Below are 24,482 nucleotides of genomic sequence, written 5' to 3'. Positions count from 1 at the left end.
TGGTTTACCTTTGAACTGCCTTTCTCTGATTCCCTGCCTGTTGCAGTTGAAGACTATCCTACCTGTGGTGAGTGCCGCTTACCTCATCTTGCAAACTTTCTCTGCTCTGGAATATTCCCTATCATTCTGGCACAACGCCGGGATAAGAAGACTACTGGCCGAGTTCGGTCTGATAGTGGAATATCCCACGATCATTACATTATACTTGGGCCATGGAGCCAAATGAGGTAGCAATAGAGGTTTTTATTAAAGGACAGATGTTGTTAACCCATACCACACATTTGCAGAGTGTGGATTCCAAACTAGAGGCAATAACCGCTCAACTCTCTGCACTAGTTGTAGCAAGGAATACCACTCCTGTTGTTGTACCTCCAGTCTCTGCTCCTAGTACTGAGGTTTCTTCCCCTGCTTCTGGAAGCATTCCCCGGATACCATTGCCTGACAAATATGAAGGTACTATTGATTGTAGGGGTTTTCTGAACTAGTGCAGGTTGCACTCTCGTAATGATCCTCACACCTTTCAGTCTCAATAATCAAGGGTCACCTTTATCATTTCCTTACTGAAAGACAAGGCTCTAGCCTGGGTCACTCCCCTTTTGGAACAGAATGCTCCACTCCTGCATGATGCTGATCTCTTCATTTCTGCATTTTCTTCTGTGTTTGGAACTTCTGGCTGTACTTCTGCTGCAGAATTTTCTCTCCTGGATCTCTGCCAGGGCAATAGAACTGTGGCACAATTCGCCATCGAGTTTTGCACCTTGGCACTTGAAACAACTTGGGATGGCAGTGCTCTCAAGGCAGCCTTTAGGAGGGGTCTGCATGAACGCATTAAAGATGAACTCACTTATCATGATATTCCTTCTTCTTTGGATGACTTTATAACACTTTTTATCAGTTTGGACTCTCGCTTCCAGGAGAGACAAGCCGAGAGAGACAGAACTCGGAGGGTCTTTCCCTCCCGTCCTTCTATTCATCCGGTTTCTGCAGTATCCTCTACCCCTTCAACAGCTCCAGTTACACCAGTGGAGGAACCCATGGATCTCTCCTCCTTCTCTGTCTGAAAGACTGAGAAAAAGGAGATTGAGACTATGCTATTATTGTTGATCTAACACCCACCGATTAAAGAATTGTGACATTCGGCCGGGAAAAGCCAATGCTTAGGGGATAATTGATTCAGGGCAGCTGGAAACTTTCTGGATCACTGTTTTATGATTCAAGCTGGCTTGCCTCTTCTTCAGAAAAGACATTGTCTCAAAATAACTACTCTGGATGGCACCCCTCTTGGTTCAGGGTTGATCCATTTTGAGTCAGCACCCCTGACCCTGACTGTGGGAGTCCTTCATGCCAAACAGCTGCAGTTTGAGGTCAATCACTCCCCAGCACAGCCTGTCATCCTTGGTCTTCCTTGCTTCATATACATAATCCACAGATCGACTGGGCTGAAAGACAACTTGCCTCCTGGGGTACCTCCTGTTTCTATTCCTGCCTTACTACAGTCACTCCTCTGCTCCACATCCCCATAGCCAGTATACATACTCCTCCAAACCTTCCCTCAGTATATGCGGACTTTGCAGATGTGTTTGAGAAAAAAGCAGCCGACGTGCTGCCACCCCACCGTCCTTATGACTGCAAAATCGACCTCTTTCCCGGAGCCCCACTTCCTAAAGGGAGGACTTATCCACTCTCCAGAGCTGAAACCAAATCCATGGAGGAGTACATCCAAGAGAATCTAGCTAAAGGTTTCATTCGCCCTTCCTCCTCTCCTGCTGGTGCATTCTTTTTTTTTGTCAGTAAGAAGGATGGTGGGCTCAGACCCTGCATCGACTACAGGGCCTTGAACAACATAACTACCAAGAATCACTATCACATTCCTTTGATCATCAAACTGTATGACTCACTCCAGAATGCTCACTTCTTCACCAAGCTGGGCTTACGTGGGGCATGCAATCTGATTCGTATTTTCCCAGGCCACGAATGGAAGACCGCCTTTAAACACAAGATCAGGGCATTACGAATACCTCGTAATGCCCTTTGGGCTGTGTAACCCACCTGCAGTCTTCCAGGCATTTGTCAACGATGTCTTCCGTGACCTCCTCAATCGCATTATCTACCTGGATGACATCCTTATTTTCTCTTCCACTCTGGAGGAGCATCATAAGCACATGAGACAGGTACTTCAATGTCTCAGAGACATTTCTTTGGTAGCCAAACTAGAAAAATTTGAGTTTGACCAAGTTTAGATCCAGTGCCTTGGTTATGTCATCTCGAAAGAAGGTTTTGCCATGGTTCCTGCTAAACTCACCGCAGTTTTAGAATGGCCTCAACCTACTTCATTAAAGAAATTACAGAGATTCTTGGGGTTTCTCCAATTATTACCGCAAGTTTATAAAGAACGTTTCTCAAACAGTCGCTCCACTCACGGAATTGACAAAACGGAAAAAAAACATTGGCCCCCTGAGGCAATATATGCCTTCACTCATCTTAAAAAGGTTTTCTGTTCTGCTCCTGTGCTCCTTCATCCTGATCCTGACCTACAGTTCACTCTAGAGGTTGATGCCTCTGAAATAGGGTCTGGAGCAGTTCTAATCCAAAGGGATCCTTTAACCTCCAAGTCGCACCCTGTAGCCTTTTTTTCAAAATGCTTTACTCCTGCAGAGAGGAATTACGATGTGGGTAATCGTGAACTCTTAGCCATTAAGAAGGCCTTAACTGAATGGCGCCATTGGTTAGAAGGCACCGCCAATCCCATTCAGATTCTCACCGACCACAAGAATATGACTTACCTAGAGACTGTTGATTGACTCAAACCTCGACAGGCTAGGTGGGCCTTGTTCTTTTCCCATTTTAACTTTTTGGTCTCTTATCTTCCTGGGACCAAAAACAAAAAGGTTGATGCCCTTTCCCATCAGGTTCCTCACTCAAGTGATTCCTCTAAAGCCCCTTTTGAACACATCGTACCTCCCTCCTATGTGGTTGCTCAACTGAGCACCACCCTTCTTCAAAGACTGTCACATGCCCAGTCTAATTAACCTCCTGAAGCCCCCATGGCTTCCGATATCTGCTTTGTACCTCTGAACCTACGCACTCCTGTGCTGTCCTGGGCTCATGATAGTAAACTCTCACTTCATCCTGGTTTGACAAGGACTTTTAAGCATCTTTCCCAACACGTATGGTGGCCTACTATGAAGTCTGACGCTCAGGATTATGTGAAAGCCTGCACAACTTGTGCTGCCAACAAAACTCCACAATCCTTGCCTCCCGGCTTGCTCCAACAATTGTCCATTCCCAAGCAACAATGGACACACATAACAATGGATTTCATTGTGGACCTTCCTTCTTCTGACCACCATACAGTTATCTGGGTTCTGGTGGATCACTTTTCCAGACTGGCTCATTTTGTACCCCTTACCAAACTGCCTTCTGCCCAAGAATTATCATCTCTTTTTCTCTTGCATGTGGTATGACTTCATGGCATTCCTGCGAATATTGTTTCTGACAGAGGTCCACAGTTCATCTCTACCTTTTGGAGAGCCTTTTGTAAGTTGATTTGAACCACTGTTTCCTTGTCTTCTGGCTACCATCCTCAGACCAATGGACTAACTGAGAGAGTAAACCAGGATCTCGAGGCCTGCCTTAGAGCCTTTGTAACTGCTCTCCATACCAACCCGTCTGATTTGTTACCCCTAGCTAAGCTGGCAAGAAACACTCATTGGCACTCTTCAATGTTCTCAATTTCAAGCCGCAGCAGGGTATCAACCTCGTGTCTTCCCTCTTTCTGCTCAGTCCACTGGTTCCTGCTGCAGGCCAACACGTTACTGAACTCACCACTCATTGGCAACGTATTCACTCTCAACTATGTTCTGCTGTCTCTAGATACAAAAAGTTTGCTAATCGTCATAGAGCTTCTGTATGTGCCATCTCCGTAGTTGAATGTGTTTGGGTCTCTAGTTGACATATTTGTCTACGTCAACCCTGTCACAAATTGGGGCCTAGGTTTATTGGTCCATACAAAGTCCTGAAAAGACTGTCTCCTGTTGCCTACAAAGTGGCCTTGCCCAAAACCCTGGGCATACACCCAGTCTTCCACATATCACTACTCAAGCCTTACATCAAGAATAGATATACCCGGCTCCGTGCTCCTCCTCCTCCGCTCCTGGTCTGTAATGACCCTGAATATGAGGTTGCTAAGATCCTGGACTCAAATACAGGTGCAGACAGCTGCAGTATCTGGTACATTGGAAGGGCTACTCTGTGTCGGATCGTTCCTGAGTTCCTGCCCATAATGTGCATGCTCCATTTCTAGTCTCCAGATTCCATGCTGCTCATCCTTTGAAGCCGACTCTGGTTCTCGAAGGGAGCCCTTGAGAGGGGGCTATGTTGGCCCATGCCGCTCTAGCTGTTGCTAGGGACATGGCACCTGCTGTTCTGCTCATTGCCTAAGGGGGAGTTGGCTCCTGTCTGCGGGCAGCGGTGACATCATGCGCCGCACACTTCCCCCATTTTTAAGCCGGTCAGGATCTCCTGTGGCGTGAATCCTGCGCCTATGTAAGTAACTCACTTGCTACCTATCACTGCCCAAGTATAGGTGTTGCTTAGTGTTCTCCTGGGTGTTATTATTGCTGTATGCTGGACTGTTATATTGTTGCTGACCTCTGCTTGTCTGACCACTCTGCTTGTTTAACTCCTAAACTGCTGGATTGATATTCTGCTGCTGAACTCTGCTTGTCTGACCACTTTGCCTGTTTAACCCCTAAATTGTTGGATTGATATACTGCTGCTGAACTCTGCTTGTCTGACCACTGTGCCTGTTTACCCTTAAACTGCTGGATTTATATACGGTGGCTGAACCCTGCTTGTCTGACCACTGTGCCTGTTAACCCTTAAACTGCTGGATTGATATACTATTGCTGACTACTCTGCTTGATTAACCCCCATTGCTCTTGATTTCCTCTCTGTTGCCAAACCCTGCCTGCCTCACCATCCTAGTGGTTTAACTCTGGACTGCTTTACCGTTGCCAAACCCTGCCTGTCTGACCATCCTAGTGGTTTACCTTTGGACTGCTTTACCGTTGTCAAACCCTGCCTGCCGGACCATTCTAGTGGTTTACCTTTCAACTGCCTTTCTCTGATTCCCTGCCTGTTACCGCCGAAGACTATCCTGCCTGTGGTGAGTGCCGCTTACCTCATTTTGCGAACTTTCTCTGCTCTGGGATATTCCCTATCATTCCGGCTCGACGCCGGGATAAGAAGACTACTGGCCGAGTTCGGTCTGATGGTGGAATATCCCACGAGCATTACAATTACTATATAGAAGACCCGGGTTTTTAGGTCTAGTTTTAGAATACATAATGTATGTATGTTTATACTAACGTTTAGTTTTCATTACAGAGACCTATATAACTTTTAGGTTTTGAATATTGTATATATATTTTTTAAATGATCTTAAAGGGACATGAAACCCACATTTTTTCTTTCATGATTTAGAAAGAGTGTGGGATTTTAAACAACTTTCCAATTGACTTCTATTATGTAATTTGCTTCATTCTCTTGATATTCTTTGTTGAAAAGCATATCTAAATAGGCTCAGTAGCGGATGATTGGTGGCTGCACCTAGAGGCCTCGTGTGATTGGCTCTCCCGTGTGCATTGCTATTTCTTAAACAAGAATATCTGAAGAATTAAGCAAAATAAATTATAGAGGTAAATTAAAATGTTGTTTAAAATTGTATTCTCTATCTGAATCATGAAGGAAAATATTTGAGTTTCATGTACCTTTAATGAATTACTACATCTTTCTTGAGCTTTAGTGATTAGCAATTTTTTATCCCTACTTGGACACCCACTATATATTTGTGTTTAGTTATCCTCTATTTTGCCAATTCCTTTTTAGAATATTTTTACAAATATGTTTTATAAATTGTTATGCCATATCTTTCATCCTAATTACAATATTCTTTAAAAAATATATTTTTATTAAAAAATATTTTCTTGTTGAATTGCTTAAGGATTTTTAATGAGATTTTTTTTAATAAGATCAGTATGTATCTTTATGTATTTTTTATAATTGTACATTCAACTAATGGACCAATTAATTAACTGCAGTTGTGAGGTGGACTTCCTGGAAGAGAGTGAGGACCTAAAAAGCACAGTGAATAAAGCATTTCAGGAAGTTTCCCTAATGGATAACAGTAGACTCTTGGAGTATTCCAGGGAAAAAAAACAAAAAAACCTTAAAAGTCAAACTACAAACAAAATAAAGCCTACCTTAGTTACTGCTTTTTCCAAACAATATCACCAGGTCTGTCAAGTGATAAGAAGGAATCTACCTATTTCTCCGTGGGCGATAAGGTCCTGCGTGAGCTTATCAGTGACGGCTGCGACTTCGTTTATAAACCAAATCTAACACTGGGGAATATGCTTTCTACAAACTTGTTGCCCAAAAGGGATGGTGGCAGTTCATGGTTGCAGGTTAAGGGTACTTATAGGTGTGGCAAGAGAACGTGCAAATCATGTGATCACATGCATGTTTCTAAAACCTTTTCTTCAGTACATACATCTGAGAGTTTTGATACCAGGGGTTGTGTAAAGTGTGGCAGCAAATATGTCATTTATTTGATTGAATGCACACAATGCAAAAAACAATATGTTGGTAGAACGACCAGGCCTGTTGGCAAACGGATCAGAGAACACCTCTCTTATGTGACTCAAGACAGAGCAGTCTCCGCTCTTTCGAAACATTTTTTGGAGGCACACTCTGGTGATGTTGGAACCTTCAGGTGGCAGGCTATCGAGCTTATCTCCAGACCTCCTAGAGGTGGAGATAAATTACAAATCCTGTCAAGGCAGGAAATGTATTGGATACACAAGCTGGGTAGCCTGCTACCTGGAGGTTTCAACTCAGAATTTGATATTATCAACTATTGGCATAGATAGGGTTTTTCAACTGGTCAATAATTAAATAGTTAATTACCTAACTATGCCCCCCAGTTTGGAGGCATATGTATTTATCCATGAGTACACATAAATTACATCTTATGCTCATATCATTCTTAGTGCAGACTTGGATATCTATAATATTTAAAATAAGGAATCCATTATACATTAGGTGTCTCAATTGGTTTCTATACCCTGGTTCTGCTAAATAAATTAACCTCTTCGCATACATATACTATTAGGATGTGACAAAGGATGATTATTCCTTTTCAACAAACAGTATTAGCAAGGTTTTGAAACATACTTTATCTTTGTTATGTATAATTATTGTTTGCTCTATATATACTCCTCTTGATACCCATGTGTGATTAGGTTAACATTTTACTTCACTAATATACAGACCATTTATGGTTTCTATCATGTTGCTCTAATTAATATCATGCAATAATGTTAAGTGGTATGATATTGTTTGATAGTCTTTTGTCTTGTCAAATTGTGTTCTGACAATAACATCAAGAGTGTTATAAATATATCCTATCACTAGGTTCAGCTTAACTCTATGTTTCCCAAGTTGTTCCACCCCATATACATAAGGAGTTAAGTTTAAATGTTTTTAATCAATTGTGTAATCCACCCCCTTTATGGGAGGGGCTAACAGGTATATCAGGTGTTGGTAGTAATACCAGGTATTTGTCTATGACTACAGCCATGGAGTGCCGAAACCGGTCAGACTTTGTGTTTTAAACTTTTTTCTACTATGTTTTATCTTCTGGAGCTACAAATCTAATAAAGGAATATTTTTTTATCTTTTATACTGTGTGGAGATCGTTCCTGAATCTGGATGTGCATCGGATCTTTCTTTTTTCTATAATGTTTATGCTATTTATTATTTTTTATGCTTACTTCGTCTTGTTACTAATACATTTGTTTTGACACAACCATATTTAATCCATAAGTATAATCTATCCTCAGTTAATTTACTCATAGGTTTATTGAGAGTTATTGAGACTATAGGTTAATATTTGTTTTTCCTGTTTGCATACTTCAGCCTTCGGTGCTCCTATTTTATGTGTTTTTAATTTACCCGTTATCCTTTTCATGCTGCATATGTGATGTTGTTCACGTGCTATTGTATATAGATAGCGCTTGTTATTTACAGATTTTCCAATAAGTGCAGGCCAGCTGTTATTTACTGACTGAACTTTTTACCTATATATATAAAAGGTTTTCCTATCAGACATTTTTGTGGACTATATGTGTATATATGTCTGTAAATATATAAATACATATGAACACACACATATCTATCTATCTATCTATCTATCTATCTATCTCTCTCTCTATATATATATATATATATATATATATATATATATATACACATATTTAGACATGTACTGTATATGTATGTATCGCTATGTTAAAGCCCTTTGCCTGCCTTTTATTTCTGACACCTGAGCCCTTAAAAGATTTTAGTACAATTTTTGTTTAATCATTTTTATTAGATAGTGTTATTATGAGTGTAACTGTACTTTTCAATATATGTTTGATGAGTTTTATATATATACAGTATCTCACAAAAGTGAGTACACCCCTCACATTTTTGTAAATATTTTATTATATCTTTTCATGTAACAACACTGAAGAAATGACACTTTGCTGCAATGTAAAGTAGTGAGTGTACAGCCTTTATAACAGTGTAAATTTGCTGTCCCCTCAAAATATCTCAACACACAGCCATTAATGTCTAAACCATTGGCAACAAAAGTGAGTACACCCCTAAGTGGAAATATCCAAATTGGGCCCAAAGTATCAATATTTTGTGTGGCCACCATTATTTTCCAGCACTGCATTAATCCTCTTGGGCATGGAGTTCATCAGAGTTTCACAGGTTGCCACTGGAGTCCTCTTCCACTCCTCCATGGTGACATCACGGAGCTGGTGGATGTTAGAGACCTTGTGCTCCCCCACCTTCCATTTGAGGATTCCCCACAGATGCTCAATAGGGTTTAGGTATGGAGACCTGCTTGTCCAGTCCATCACCTTTACCCTCAGCTTCTTTAGCAAGGCAGTGGTTGTCTTGGAGGTGTGTTATCATATTGGAATTCTGCCCTGCGGCCCAGTCTCCGAAGGGAGGGGATTATGCTCTGCTTAAGTATGTCACAGTACATGTTGGCATTCATGGTTCCCTCAAAGAACTGTAGCTCCCCAGTGCTGGCAGCACTCATGCATGCCCAGACCATGACACTCCCACCACCATGCTTGACTATAGGCAAGACACACTTGTCTTTGTACTCTTAACCTGGTTGCCGCCACACATGCTAGACACCATCTGAACCAAATAAGTTTATCTTGGTCTCATCGAACCACAGAACATGGTTCCAGTAATCCATGTCCTTAGTCTGCTTGTCTTCAGCAAACTGTTTACGGGCTTTCTTGTGCATCACCTTTAGAAGAGGCTTCCTTCTGGGATGACAGCCATGCATACCAATTTGATGCAGTGTGTGGCGTATGGAATACTTCTGTATTCCATGTGCATTATGGGTTTAATTAATATCAACATAATGCAAAAGTTTGACCACCGAAATTTTAATCAAGGTTACGAGGTGACTTTTTTCTAGAAATAAGGAAACTACCCTGACATATGTAGAGCAATGTCTTGCAGTCAAATTACTCTCTAATATAGGCCTCTCTACTAAACAGTGCCCAATATAATCAAGATATGGTCCACATACTGTACATCTCCAATCACCAAACAATCAACAAATTGATTCTTTGAGGTGTAAAATAGGTATAAAGGGCTACAGATCTCTCTTTACCTTAGACACCAGCTTTTGAAAAAACTTGTCAATCAGTATCAGAATTATGAGGATTACCATTAGTTTCAGGAGGAAGGTCATAAAGCAATTGTTCATCTAAAGTCTTTTCTTAGGGGCAGATTTATCAAAGGCGAATGGCCCCTGATGCCCCTGTTTCCGCACGAGCCTTCAGGTTCATCAGAAACAGCAGTTATGAAGCAGCGGCCTTAAGAACTGTCAGCCCCAGACCATGGGGCTGATGTATTAATGTCTGTCCAACATAATAAACTGTAGCGTATTATGTCCGGCAGACATCACTGAATGCTGAAAGGATATGCTGTCAGCATTTAACATTGCACAAGCAGTTCTGGTGCTGCCCCCTGTAATAAACAACAATGAAAGTCTGTTCCCCCAGTAGTGAGGGAAACAAACAAACCCCTTCGTGGTGGTCCTATAGGATACTGCTGTGCAAAATTTACATGCTGCGTGGATGCATAAAACTTACCCCCCTCTTCACGGCTTATGATCCCGTTGTAAGTACCTGTATGTTTGTAGCCGTAAGGTGAAACACTCACTGCACGGTTGTCGGTCTGTGTACTTGGCTTGGAGCCTCCACGCTCTAACAAGCCACTCGTCGGTCGCTGCCACAATGACTCACCCGGCTCACAGGTGTGACGTCATCCTCCGTTGCCGACTTGCGGGGGGTAAGGAGTTCCCGATTCTTATGTTCAATCGTAAGGTCCTCACTCATCCACTTCATAAGTATCCGGAATGGAACTTTTAACTTGGAACTCGCAGTATTGCAATCGATATAACAGCTTTATTCATCCAATAAAACAGGTTACCAATGAAACAGCCCTTCAGTAGTGTACAAGCTTACGCGTTTCAGCTGTTATGCCGTAATCATAGCTCACAAACTCCCTCCTTACTATGGGTTTAAAAAGGGTGTAAAAACAAACTATTGGCTGAGAGGCTGTGACCAGTTTAACTCTTTCTTAACTGGTAAACTTTGTATCTATATATGATTGGTGTTAGAAACCAAAATTCGCTACCTGTGATACTTAGGAGCTATGTATATTGTGAAAGATTAATAATGCTATTGTTTACCCCTGTATGGGGGTCCTAGAGTATATATATCTTAGTACTTAATGCTTTTGCTTACTATTGCTAATGACCTTTATACTAAACTAAGTGGATCACTCACTCACTTACTGCACTATCCTGCACTATTCTATGTGCCCTCCCTTACTGACTACACTAAAAAATCTTAGATGTTGTGTTTAACCCTTTAAGGACACAGCTTTCAGTTTGCTCAATTGTTTTATGACGGAAAAAATCTGTCATATGTCCTTAAGAGGTTAAACCTATTACATTTGGTGTTCATAATTTATTAAATATATATATGTGATTTTTACAATTTTTACTATTATTACAAGTGTCCTTAAATCCTGGATTTAAGGATTATATTAACTGTAAATATTTGTCCATTCTATATAAAGTACACTCAAGAAAATTTGAACATAACTTCTTTACTTTACATTTCTTTTTAGTTACTAATATGTACTGGTGAGAACAGGTGTTTAAGAATATGCTATGCTAGATCCAGTGATTGATAAGATCATAAACTGAATTTAATCCTGTGGGATACCTTGTCTTCAATTTAAATATCCAGAAGACTTCTTTTTTTTGCAAGTACGGACTTTTTGTCTCCTCCCCTCCGCCCAGCGTCCACTGTTTCTATTATGGACCATTTAAAGTGTGTACCATCTTTGTTGTGGAACAATTTAAAATGCTGGATGAGAGGGGTGGTCAAAGAGCCCGCCTTGATGTCCAATAGGTGTTCCCTAATCCGCTCCCGTGTCTCTCTTGTGGTCATACCCACGAATTGTAGGTTACACATTATACAGCCTGCTAAATAAATCACGAAACTGCTCCTGCAATTCATACACTTTTTGAATGTGTATCTTTTGATACATTATTATTGCGCCTTTGAGGGTTTTTTTTATCTCCAGAGATGCGGGACAGCCATGGGTGCCAAGTTTGCACCCTCCTTCACCAACCTCTATATGGGGTGGTGGGAGCTGTCCCGCATCTATGGAGATGAGAACCCCTTCAGGAGAAATATTCAATTCTACCGGCGATATATAGATGATCTGCTCCTGGTGTGGAGGGGTACAGAGGCAGAAGCTGAAACCTTTGTGAAATGGTTAAACAACAACGACTTTGGGTTGGAGTTCACTTTTGAACTAAACAAGAACCAGATAAACTTTCTGGATCTCATATTGAGAGGCATTCCCAAGGTTGGGGTTGAAACCGAAGTTTACAGAAAACCAATAACAGGAAATACACTACTCCACACCAGGAGCAGTCATCCGAACCCGGTGTTTAAATCGGTCGCCAAGGGCCAATTCACCAAGCTTAAGCGCAATTGCAGCAACTCTGAACAGTTTGAGATACATGCTGATCAATTGGCAGAACGCTTGAAAGTGAGAGGATATCAATCATCCATTATCAGGAAAGCAAGAGAAGAAGTGACTTCCTCCAATAGAAGGAAGTTGCTGGAGAAAGCCGAACCAAAATCAGTTAAGGGAGGAAATACATATTTTGTAACAGACTACAGCATCCAATATAACAAAATATGTCAAATAATAAGAAAGCATTACAAATTACTGGCAGCTGACAATGCGCTAGCTGGTACAGTAGAAAAAGGTTGTAAGTGCTCATTCAGAAAGGGAGTCACCATGGGCAATTTATTGGCCCAGACTCAACTAAAAAGTACACGGAGGGAGCAATCTAGTTCCTGGCTCCGATTCAAGGGAGTATACAGGTGCAGTAACCAAACATGCAAAGCATGTGAGCATCTCTTGATAAGAGAAGGGTTCAAATGTAGTGTTACTAATGTAACATATAATCACAAAAAGTGTATGAATTGCAGGAGCAGTTTCCCGATTTATTTAGCAGGCTGTGTAATGTGTAACCTACAATACGTGGGTATGACCACAAGAGAGACACGGGAGCGGATTAGGGAACACCTATTGGACATCAAGGTGGGCTCTTTGACCACCCCTCTCGTCCAGCATTTTAAATTGTTCCACAACAAAGATGGTACACACTTTAAATGGACCATAATAGAAACAATGGACGCTGGGCGGAGGGGAGGAGACAAAAAGTCTGTACTTGCAAAAAAAGAAGTCTTCTGGATATTTAAATTGAAGACAAGGTATCCCACAGGATTAAATTCAGTTTATGATCTTATCAATCACTGGATCTAGCATAGCATATTCTTAAACACCTGTTCTCACCAGTACATATTAGTAACTAAATAAAAATGTAAAGTAAAGAAGTTATGTTCAAACCAATCCTTATTATTATATTTTTCTTGAGTGTACTTTATATAGAATGGACAAATATTTTCAGTTCAAATAATCCTTAAGTCCAGGATTTAAGGACACTTGTAATAATAGTAAAAATTGTAAAAATTACATATATATATTTAATAAATTATGAACACCAAATGTAATAGGTTTAAACACAACATCTAAGATTTTTTAGTGTAGTCAGTAAGGGAGGGCACATAGGATAGTGCAGTAAGTGAGTGAGTGATCCACTTAGTTTAGCATAAAGGTCATTAGCAATAGTAAGCAAAAGCATTAAGTACTAAGATATATATACTCTAGGACCCCCATACAGGGGTAAACAATAGCATTATTAATCTTTCACAATATACATAGCTCCTAAGTATCACAGGTAGCGAATTTTGGTTTCTAACACCAATCATATATAGATACAAAGTTTACCAGTTAAGAAAGAGTTAAACTAGTCACAGCCTCTCAGCCAATAGTTTGTTTTTACACCCTTTTTAAGCCCATAGTAAGGAGGGAGTTTGTGAGCTATGATTATGGCATAACAGCCGAAACACGTAAGCTTGTACACTACTGAAGGGCTGTTTCATTGGTAACCTGTTTTATTGGATGAATAAAGCTGTTATATCGATTGCAATACTGTGACTCCAGCATCTTCTTATTTTGTCAATGCCGCCCCCTGCAGATTTGCGGCTTCTAGCAGGGGGTGTCAATCAACTGATCGTATTTGATCGGCTTGATTGCTGTCCGCCTCTCAGAGGCGGTGGACCAGTTATGGAGCAGCAGTCTTAAGACCGCTGCTTCATATCCGCTGTTTCCGTTGAGTCTGAAGGCTCGCGCATAAACAGGGGCATCAGGGGCCATTCAGCTCTTGATAAATCGACCCTTATCTGTTTGTATCTGTCATAGATACAGCTAATTTTTTCATTCTCTTACCTGAATTTTATTAATTTGTTTATATTTCATACTTCTGTAGTGTTCATTTTTCTATCTCTCTAAACTCCAACATATATAGGAGCAGGTTATTCACTATTAAAATTAAAATAGTTGAGTGGTTACTTTTTCACAGTAAGCCATTTATTCACGGTCCATATTGGTTAACTATTAAGTTATTATTAAGATATTAGGAATGGCGCATTTTCTATAAACAGAAATGGAACTTTAAACAAGAATGTGAAAGGATTATAAAAAAGAGGACAGGTTGTCACTTGCCAGAACCTGGCGACCAAAATGACTTCAGGAATGGTAATTTCAGGGGCCTTTATTAATATGTTTGCATTTTTTAAAAAAATAAAATAAAGGGGAGTTAAGTGGTGGGGCATATTTTTGAAAGGGAGGAGGGTCACATATCTTGTATTATGTATGGGGAATCCAAGTAGGGGGGTGTTTTCTGACAGAGATTGTATATGGAGATGTAAATTGGAGTTTGTCATGTGGGAATCTAGATTAATATAGTAAAAGAGGGCAGTGGGAACTATTATAGTTACTTTCAGAGGTAGAAAGCACAGTTAAGCTTAGCAGAGCTAGGTGGATGCCGGTTTCTGTGCTGTAAAAGCTCCTACATTGTTTGGTTTCTCTGTTGTTCAAGTATATGACTATTTCTTTAAAAAAAAACATGACATTTATATTTTCAAAGTATTGGCAACATGTAAGGTTTGTTGCTCTCTTTCAGACATGTGGAGTTTTCAAAATTGTATATTTAATGAATTCAGGGACTTAATTTGGCAGAGACATAAAACATTTGAACTCCCTATAAGAGGCTCAATATTCTCTGATGACTAGATTAAGAAGCTAGGAATATATGAAATATACACCAAACAAGTTGTAGGATATCTTTCTGCCAGATGCCTGTATGAAATATAAATTGGGCAAATTTCCAGCACGTACCATGCTACTGGAAAACATTTTTTTGCAACTTATTTAGAGCCATATTTATAAAAGGTATATTTTAAAATATTTTTTAAAATGTATTTTTGTTTGCAAATCTGTGTTTTCATGAGACAATAAAATCCATATTATTTTTTTTAACTAAAATTACTTTATTAATAACTACAAAAAAAATCATTGTTTTTCAATTAACATTAATTGTACATGAATGCTCCAAAACATATTTACTTTGTCTAAAGGCCATACTATTTAAAACACACAAACCACACACTAAATAAAATACTCTAAAAGTTTATTTATTTAATTTTGCAAACATAAGTTACTTTTCCCTATATCAAAAATAGACTACATAGACTTAAATGTAGTGAATATTCAAATGACCAAATAATTCAAATAAAAATGATAGGGTTGATCGCAATCCTGGAAAAATGTATCCAATGATTTACCTTCAAAATCCCCATATGCCTTAATGATGATTGAGATTGAGCTGTCATTTAGAACAGTCAAATGTTAAAGGGACAGTCTAGTCAAAATTAAACTTTCATAAATCAGATGGGGCATGCAATTTTAAACAACTTTCCAATTGACTTTTACCATTAAATTTGCTTTGTTCCCTTGGTGGTATTTTTGAAATGCTAAACCTAGGTAGGCTCAAACTGATTTCTAAACCGCTGAAAACTGCCTCTGAGCTCAGAGCATTTTAAAAGTTTTTTCACAGTTAGACAGTACCAGTTCATGTGTTTTATATAGATAACATTGAGCTCATTCCCGTGGAGTTATTTAGGAGTCTACACTGATTGGCTAAACTGCATGTTTTTCAAAAGCACTGAGATAAGGGGGCAGTCTGCAGAGGCTTAGATACAAGGTAATCACAGAGGTAAAAAAATATATATTTATATAACGATGTTGGTTATGCAAAACTGGGGAATGGGTAATAAAGGGATTATCTATCTTTTTTAATCAATAACAATTCTGGTGTAGACTGTCCCTTTAACCTTTTTTTTTACAGAAACAATTGAATGGTACAATAACTGTAGAACATGTATTTTATTATTAAAAAAGATCCTAAATGTTTAAGGACTATTTGGGAGTGAATATGCTTTAAATATACTAGATTTTGTTTCTCCATTTTTTTAAAATGTCTTCATATTCATACTTCACCATGGTGTTCCAAAGCCAGACTGGGCCATTATCTGAAAATATAAAATGGTTGACTGAAGGCTCTGCTTAAATGTAGTGTTTATTTTCAATAGTTCTATGGAGCAGATGTTAGTTTTACTAATTTTAATGTTTTATTAACATTAAGGAAAAACATTTGAAATAACACAATTAACATTCAAATGTTCATTTTCATAGAATTACAGGCTGCAAATCAACATAAAATGTTACTTTTTATTAGAATATTAGAATGTTGATATGTATAGCGTAAGTCTGCCTATTAAGCCAGTGTGTTGAAATGTTAAATTCCAATGAACAATATAGTTTTTTATATCAAATTCATATAATCAAAAACAAATGATACTTATATTTTGCATTATAAGTAAAGAGCTTCGGATTAAAATAAAATTAAAATAAATAAAAAAAACAATAATGCCAGATTCTAAAGCAACACTTTAAAAAAGTGACACCATTTCCCCCACACTGCATATTGTCATGTTTATTCAATTTAATACTCAAGTAAGTTTAATATTGCACATAACCCTTGAGGGTGTACTTAAAGATGTATTTTTCTGCTGTATGCACTTCAAGCATCAACAGCAAGCTAAAACAGAAACAATCTGAGCTAATAAAATGATTAGTGGTGTATTTTAAGAAAACATACACCCAGAGGAATTACAACACAGCTGAGTTTATTTATTTATTTTCTTATCATCTTTAATAAATTATTCTTTATCAATTAAGTCATTATCATAATTTTTCATAGTAGGGAATGTTTATCTAATTGATTTCTAGGTGGTGTTACGGTTTAAAAACATTATATGGTCAGTAAAGTTTAAGATTTATAATAAATTAAAATTGGTGGATAAAAACTGGATAGTTACTTCCATTTCTGATGATTCCAATAAACATGTTTTGGCCCATAAATAGGCATGGAGAATATTCAAATGTTAATATAGAACATTTGATTAAAAGAATTTAACATTTATATATTTCATTCAAATACTGCTTTGTATGGGTTTACCGTATAGGACATACAAATCTAGTTTAAAAACGATCTGTATCTATTTTAAACAAATTGTTTAAATTAACAGTATCTGATCATTTTGACCAAAGATATGAAACATTATTTACTTGAGACATATTCTGCTTCATCTATTAATTCTTGAAATAAAATATTTTGTTTTTATATTAAATCAACTTATCTCCCCCAGCCCAGTAATGATTTTTTCTTTTTCAGATGACCCGTTTCAGCACTACATAATTCTACAGAAATCCAATCAAGAACAACATTTCTGCTTCTCAAAATTCTTCCCCAGGACTCAATTTTTATCAGAAATATAAAAATATGTATGATATAAAGTCTAATTTGTAAATCCTATCACGTAGATCAATATTAGTTCATTCAGGAATAATTGAACATTTTATTACATGTGCATCGATGGAAAACCAGTTTAACAAATTTGTGTAATTCTATACTGCAATACTATTATTTTGTCACGTTCATTTCTCGAGAAACACTAATACACAAAAAAACTCTGTCACAATTTTATTATAAAATGCCTTGAAAATTCTGTGATCGTGCTTTGGAGTATTTTTAAGATCATTAAATTGGTCCTTGTAAAAACAGTAAGAGGATTTTTGGAGAATCAGTTTAAGACTACCATTCATATCTTGTTACTCTATGCATAACCAATCTCCCCAGATTTATTTCTCTGTCTATTAGAGACACTTTGAAGAATTCACAGTCTTTGTTATGTGCAAATGGTCACACACTGATTAAAGTGTTTATAGAATATATTTCATGTTCATCTGAAGCTGTCAGATGCATAAAGCAAAGCTTGAAAGAAAAGATAAATTGAGTTTCACATGCTTTTTACAGAGACAATCTTATTTTGGAAAGAATCCAAGGTGTCATTATATAGTTTTCTGAGTTTTTTTTTGTCTGAGCTGAGTAATGTTTTTAATACACAAAAATCTATAATTTGTTGAAACTTTGTGAAAACCCATACTAATACATACAAAACAAATCAAATATCTAAATGAAGTATTATTTAAAAAAGTTAAAAAAAATAACCTCAAATAAATTCTCATTCACAAACGAGAATGTGAAGGTAATTGAAATATTGCATAGTATATAGTGACCATAGGAAGGTAAAACAAGGTTTTCTCATTATACCCCTTTATTCAGAAAACTAATCATCTCTTTTATTCATCCCCCTCAAAAAAATACTTAAAACCAGCAGAAGAGAAAAACAGTTACCTTGCTCAGTTAGGGTTACCTGTTATCGAATTTACTATAAACTATGGGTGTCTCTTTTATGTGCAAATACACAATTCCTTTTGAGGATGTCTATTCCTAAGGGCCAGAAGATCTTAAATGTCAGTACTGTGAGACCTCTCAGAGAATTTTAGAAAGTAACATTTTAGCTTGAGAGCTGTTTATCTTGCTATGCGGGCTCTGTATGTAAAGATGAAACACATACATTATAATCATAAAGTTCAAAAAAGCCCACAAAGATTTTGCATGAATTCGCTCCATTCCGAAGACTTTTTCATCATCAGGCACTAAAGGGCCAATTTACTTTTGTGCGGGTGCACATGATCCGCTATAGCGGATCATGTCTGCCGCACATCGATAGATGCTGACAGCATACGCTGTCGGCATTTATCATAACGAAGAAACAGAAATGTTCCAGCTGGTGCAAAAAAAAGACTTTTTATTGTGCAAACAGGGATACAATAAAGCAACGTTTCAGGCCCACAATTGGCCCTTTCTCAAGCTTGAGAAAGGGCCAATTGTGGGCCTGAAACGTTGCTTTATCGTATCCCTGTTTGCACAATAAAAAGTCTTTTTTTGCACCAGCTGGAACATTTCTGTTTCTTCATATTGATGCTGGGTTTGGTGAACCTTTTCCTGGCTGTGCAGTGAGTGCTGTGTTTCATGTTACATTGTTGCAGCATTTATCATAACACAAGCATTTCTAGTGAAATGCTTGTGTAATGTTGCCCCCTGCACATTCACGGTCAATCGGCCGCTAGCAGGGGGTGTCAATCAACCCGATCGTATCCGATCAGGTTGATTGCTGTCCGCCGCCTCAGAGGTGGCGGACGAGTTAAGGAGCAGTGGTCTTACGACCTCTGCTTCTTAAAGGGTCAGTCTAGTCAAAATTAAACTTTCATGATTCAGATAGGGCATGCAATTTTAAACAACTTTCCAATTTACTTCTATTATATAATTTGGTCAATTCTTTAGATATCCTTTGTTGAAGAAATTGCAATGCACATGTGTGAGTCAATCACACAAGGCCTCTATGTGCAGCAACCAATCAGCAGCTACTGAGCATATCTAGATATGCTTTTCAGCAAGTGATATCAAGAGAATGAAGCAAATGAGATAATTGAAGTAAATTAGAAAGTTGTTTAAAATGACATGCTCTTTCTAAATTACGAAAGAAAAAATTTGGGTCCCTTTAACTTCCGCTTCAGGTGGACCTGCTTCATAAATCGACCCCAATGAGTGATCTGGGCAATGAAACATGGACATTTTATCCACTGTGGCTCACTTGATATGGATGCACATTACTGAAGATAACAAATGTATGCCTGCGATTGTCAGTACCTCTTGTTCAGACAGAGAAATTAAAATGTGTCTGTAAAGATGCACATGAAGGGGATTTCAAGTTGGATGAGCACCATTCTATAGAGCAAGCTAATAAACTATTTTATTTTAGTACATTCCATTTGTTCTGTGCATATGTTTCGTTAGGTATTATTCTTTCGAAAAAGGAATAACAAATTTGATATCATTTTCACTTTATTTGTTCATTAATGAAATAAAAAAAACAAATACAAAAAAATGGTAATTTTATTTATTTGTTAACTGTTTCTCTATCTACAAGATAAATGAATCCATTAAAGAATTGTGTACTTTTTCTTTCATTTGTTTTGTTAATGAATAAATAATGAAGAAATTGGTTCAAATTTGTTATTTGTTTTTCAAAGGAATAGTAAAAAGATGCGCATTTCTAGTCAGTACTCCTCCCCCAGTGTGCGCTTTTTTAAAGGGAGCATTTTAAGATAAATCATTTCTTGATATCTGGAGACGTCTAATGCTCCTAATGCTTCTCCTTTGTTTAAAGGGGGTTAGGCAGACTAGTTACATCACGTTACTCTGTACTACAAAGACAACCAAAGCTCGCAATTCGAGAGGGATATACATTGGAACCTCATACAAATTGGAATTTTGTGTGTTATGAAAAGTGAGAATTTAAATGAGTAGTTTGTGTCTTAATTCAAAAGCTTTATTATAATGAATGCAAACATTTAGGCCTAAATATTTAGGTAATAATATTATCTAGCTATCTTTATTTGAAAAGCAGAAATCTAAGCTTAGATTCCTGCTTTTCAAATAAAGATAGCAAGAGAATGAAGAAACATTGATAATAGGAGTATATTAGAAAGTTGCTTAAAATTGCCTGCTCTAGCTGAAACAAGAAAGAAAAAAAATGGGTTTAGTGTCACTTTAATATAGCCATGTCCGTTATACAAAACTGGGAAACTGGTAATAAAGGAAATATATATCATTTTAAACAATACAAATTCTGGAGAACACTGTCCCTTTAATTGATCAACAATTTGCACATAGTATTCACATCCCTATCACATTCTAGCACACGGACAAATCATAGTCTATCATAGTCTACCATAGTCTACCATAGTCTATCATAGTCTATCATAGTCTACCATAGTCTACCATAGTCTATCATAGTCTACCATAGTCTACCATAGTCTATCATAGTCTATCATAGTCTACCATAGTCTACCATAGTCTACCATAGTCTACCATAGTCTATCATAGTCTATCATAGTCTATCATAGTCTATCATAGTCTACCATAGTCTATCATAGTCTACCATAGTCTACCATAGTCTATCATAGTCTACCATAGTCTACCATAGTCTACCATAGTCTACCATAGTCTATCATAGTCTATCATAGTCTATCATAGTCTACCATAGTCTACCATAGTCTATCATAGTCTACCATAGACTACCATAGTCTATCATAGTCTATCATAGTCTACCATAGTCTACCATAGTCTACCATAGTCTACCATAGTCTATCATAGTCTACCATAGTCTATCATAGTCTACCATTTGTTGCTATTTAATATTAGAATGCAAAAGTTATTTGATCATCTTTAAAGGGACAGTAAAACACTTTGAGATTTTAATATAACATTTTTAATGTAGTAAAAAAAACTTTGCCACATACTTCTATTTTGTTTCCTTTACCGGTAATTTACCAATGAAAATGCTTGGCTTTCTAGTTGCTTTTATAAGTTAAATTGTAATCTCCAGACTTAAAGGGACATAACCCCAACTTTTTTTTTCATAATTCAGATATAACATACAATTTAAAAAAGTTTCCAATTTACTTCTATTGTTAAATGTTTTTTGTGTTCTTGTTATCTTTGGTTTATAAGCAGGTATGTAAGCTCAGGAATGTACAGCAGTTTTGCAACAATGTTATAGATTAGCAAGAGCAATAGATGGCAGCACTATTTCCTTTCATCTAGTGCTTCAGGCATGTGCACGCTACCTATCTAGATATCTCTTCAACAAAGAATAACACGAGAACAAAGCAAATTTAATAATAGAAGTAAATTGGAAACTTTTTTAAAATTTTATCCCATACACCTAAATTACAAGTCGTGCACTAAACCCGGTACGTAAATAACGCTAAAAATTTAGCGGTATCACACTTTCCATAGCGCTGTCATTACAAGTTACAAAAAAACCTTCTTGCGTTGTGCGGCATGGTGCGTTAAGCTTCATACCGCACAAAAATCAAGTCCTGACTTGTCAAGTCATGTCATGCTCGTGCACGTTTTTTCCCCATAGACATCAATGGAGAAAAATCCTGATTTGAACAGCCAATAGGATTTAAGTAGCTCTCATCCTATTGGGTGATTTGAAAATTTCAGCCAATAGGAATGCAAGGTGCCCCAATATAAAATGGGTACCTTGTATTCAATCTTCAGTTTGCGGCAGACGATCACATGAAGAGGACCCTCCACGCTGGATGTTTGCGTGGCCGCCGTTCCATCTCCGCTCCATGCCACCGGGATGAAGAAAGAATATGGCCACATGCTGCATGAAGATGGATCCGCCTGGAATAAGATCTTAACCTCCAGACTTCAGGAATTGTGAGTACCTTTGTCGGGGGTTAGTGTTAGGGTTTTTTTCGGGGTGTTTTTGTTTTTAGATTAGGTTTTTTTTAATGGGCCCATACAGATGCCCCTTTAGGGGCAATGGGTAGCTTAGGTTTTTTTTAGAGTTTTTTATTTTGGGGGGTTGGATGGGTCGGAGGTTGTACTGTTAGTGGGTAATTTGTATTTTTTGGGTAAAAGAGCTGTTAAACTTAGGGCAATGCCCTACAAAAGGCCCTTTTAAGTACTAGTGTTAGTTTAGTGTTAGGGGGTATTTTTATTTTGGGGTGGCTTTTTTGTTTTTATAGGGGTATACGACATAGGTTTATTTTTTATTTTGGATAATTTCGTATATTATTTTTTGTATTTTTAGAATTTTTTATTTTTTGTAATATTAGACTGTTATTTTTTGTAATGTTAGGATTTTTTAATTTTGTAATTTAGATTTTTAATTTTTGGTATATTTTATTTTTTTAAATAGTAATTATAGATTTATTTATAGTTTAAGATTAGGTTTTATTTATTTCACAGGTAAGTTTTTTGTTTTTAAAAGGTAGTTATATTGTAAATTTAATTTAAAACTAGGAGGGTGTTAGATTTAGGGGTTAACAGTTTAATTTAGATTGTCACGATATGGGTGTTTGGTGGTTTAGGGGTTAATAGATTTAGTTGAGTATTTGCGATGGGGGTGTTTGGTTTGGGCGGCGGATTAGGCGTTAATACTTTCATTTAGTGTCAGTAATGTGGGTGGGCAGCGGATTAAGGGTTAATAGGTTTATTATAGTATTTGCGATGCAGGGGGATGGCAGTTTAGGGGTTAATAGTGTAGTTTATGGGTGTAAGTGTACTTTGCAACATTTTTATTATGAATTTTGTGAAATATTTTTGTTTCGCAAAGTCCATAACTACTGGTCTTTGATGCGGAAAGCATTGTTACAGTATAAACTACAACGATAGCAGAATAGCCGTAATGCAAAACTTGTAATATGGCTGAGCTGAATATTCCACACTCAAAAGCCATTTTTTGAGTGAGGAATGGATTGTGGCGATATAAGGTATAACGTTAGCAAAATAGCCGGACCGCAAAACCTGTAATACGGGTGAGCTGAATATTCCACACTGAAGAGCCATTTTTTGAGTGCAGAATGGATTGATGCTAGCGGTATAGCCGTACCACCGTGACTTGTAATACGGGTGAGCTGACTATTCCTCTCGCAAAGCCCAATTTTACAGCGTTATAGCTGTACCACAACACTTGTAATCTAGGTCTATCTGAATAATGAAAGAAAAATTTGGGGTTTATGTCCCTTTAAAATTTTTATATTATATATCATAATTTACTGCACACTGCAGTTTTAAGTAATGTCGGCAAAGGAAACCTAGGTTATATTATGGTGAAGTTTATTACTTTATGGATGTAAAAAACTTTTAATATTTACACAATTGATAATGTTTTTTTTTTAAAAATACATTTGCATATTATTCTTGAGCTAAACTTTGCGATAAATATGTAATTCTATCTAGAATTTATTACGGATTTAATGCCCTCCTAAGTCAGAAATTAATCGTTATTTTTACTTATTTGTTTATATATTTATTTTTGAGGTTTTCATTATGCTTGACACATACAAAGTAAAATAATACAAAAATACAAAAAAATAAACAAAATATGCGTCAACTCACCTTTTTTTTCCATTTTCTCCCCCAGAACATCTGCATTTTTCAGATTGTGACTAATATATATGTTAATACATTCAAGAGGTAAGCAACAGTTGCTCAATATGCAAAACAACATTATTTTGAGTTTAATAAAAGTAAAAATCACAGAATACAAATAGTACCAGGAAATGCATCAATCAGATAAAGGGACAGTAAAGTCATAATTCTGATAGAATATGCCACTTTTTGTGGGCTCACTCAATGTTTCAGCTAGCTTCCAGTAGAGCAACTCCTTCAATAAAGGATACCAAGAGAATGAAGCAAATTTGATGACAAAACTAAATTGGAAAGTTGTTTAAAATTGTGTGCTCTGAAGACAGTGATGTATTTAGGTTTTGTGCTGCCCGAAACACTAAAAATTCTGCTACCCGCAACCCCCCACCCCCACACAAGTTTTTAAGCCTTTTTAGCC

The sequence above is a fragment of the Bombina bombina genome, chromosome 9 (assembly GCF_027579735.1).
Source record: "Bombina bombina isolate aBomBom1 chromosome 9, aBomBom1.pri, whole genome shotgun sequence".
Taxonomy (NCBI): Eukaryota; Metazoa; Chordata; class Amphibia; order Anura; family Bombinatoridae; genus Bombina; species Bombina bombina.
The sequence above is the reverse complement of the archived record's forward strand: the minus strand, read 5'-3'. Positions refer to the sequence as shown.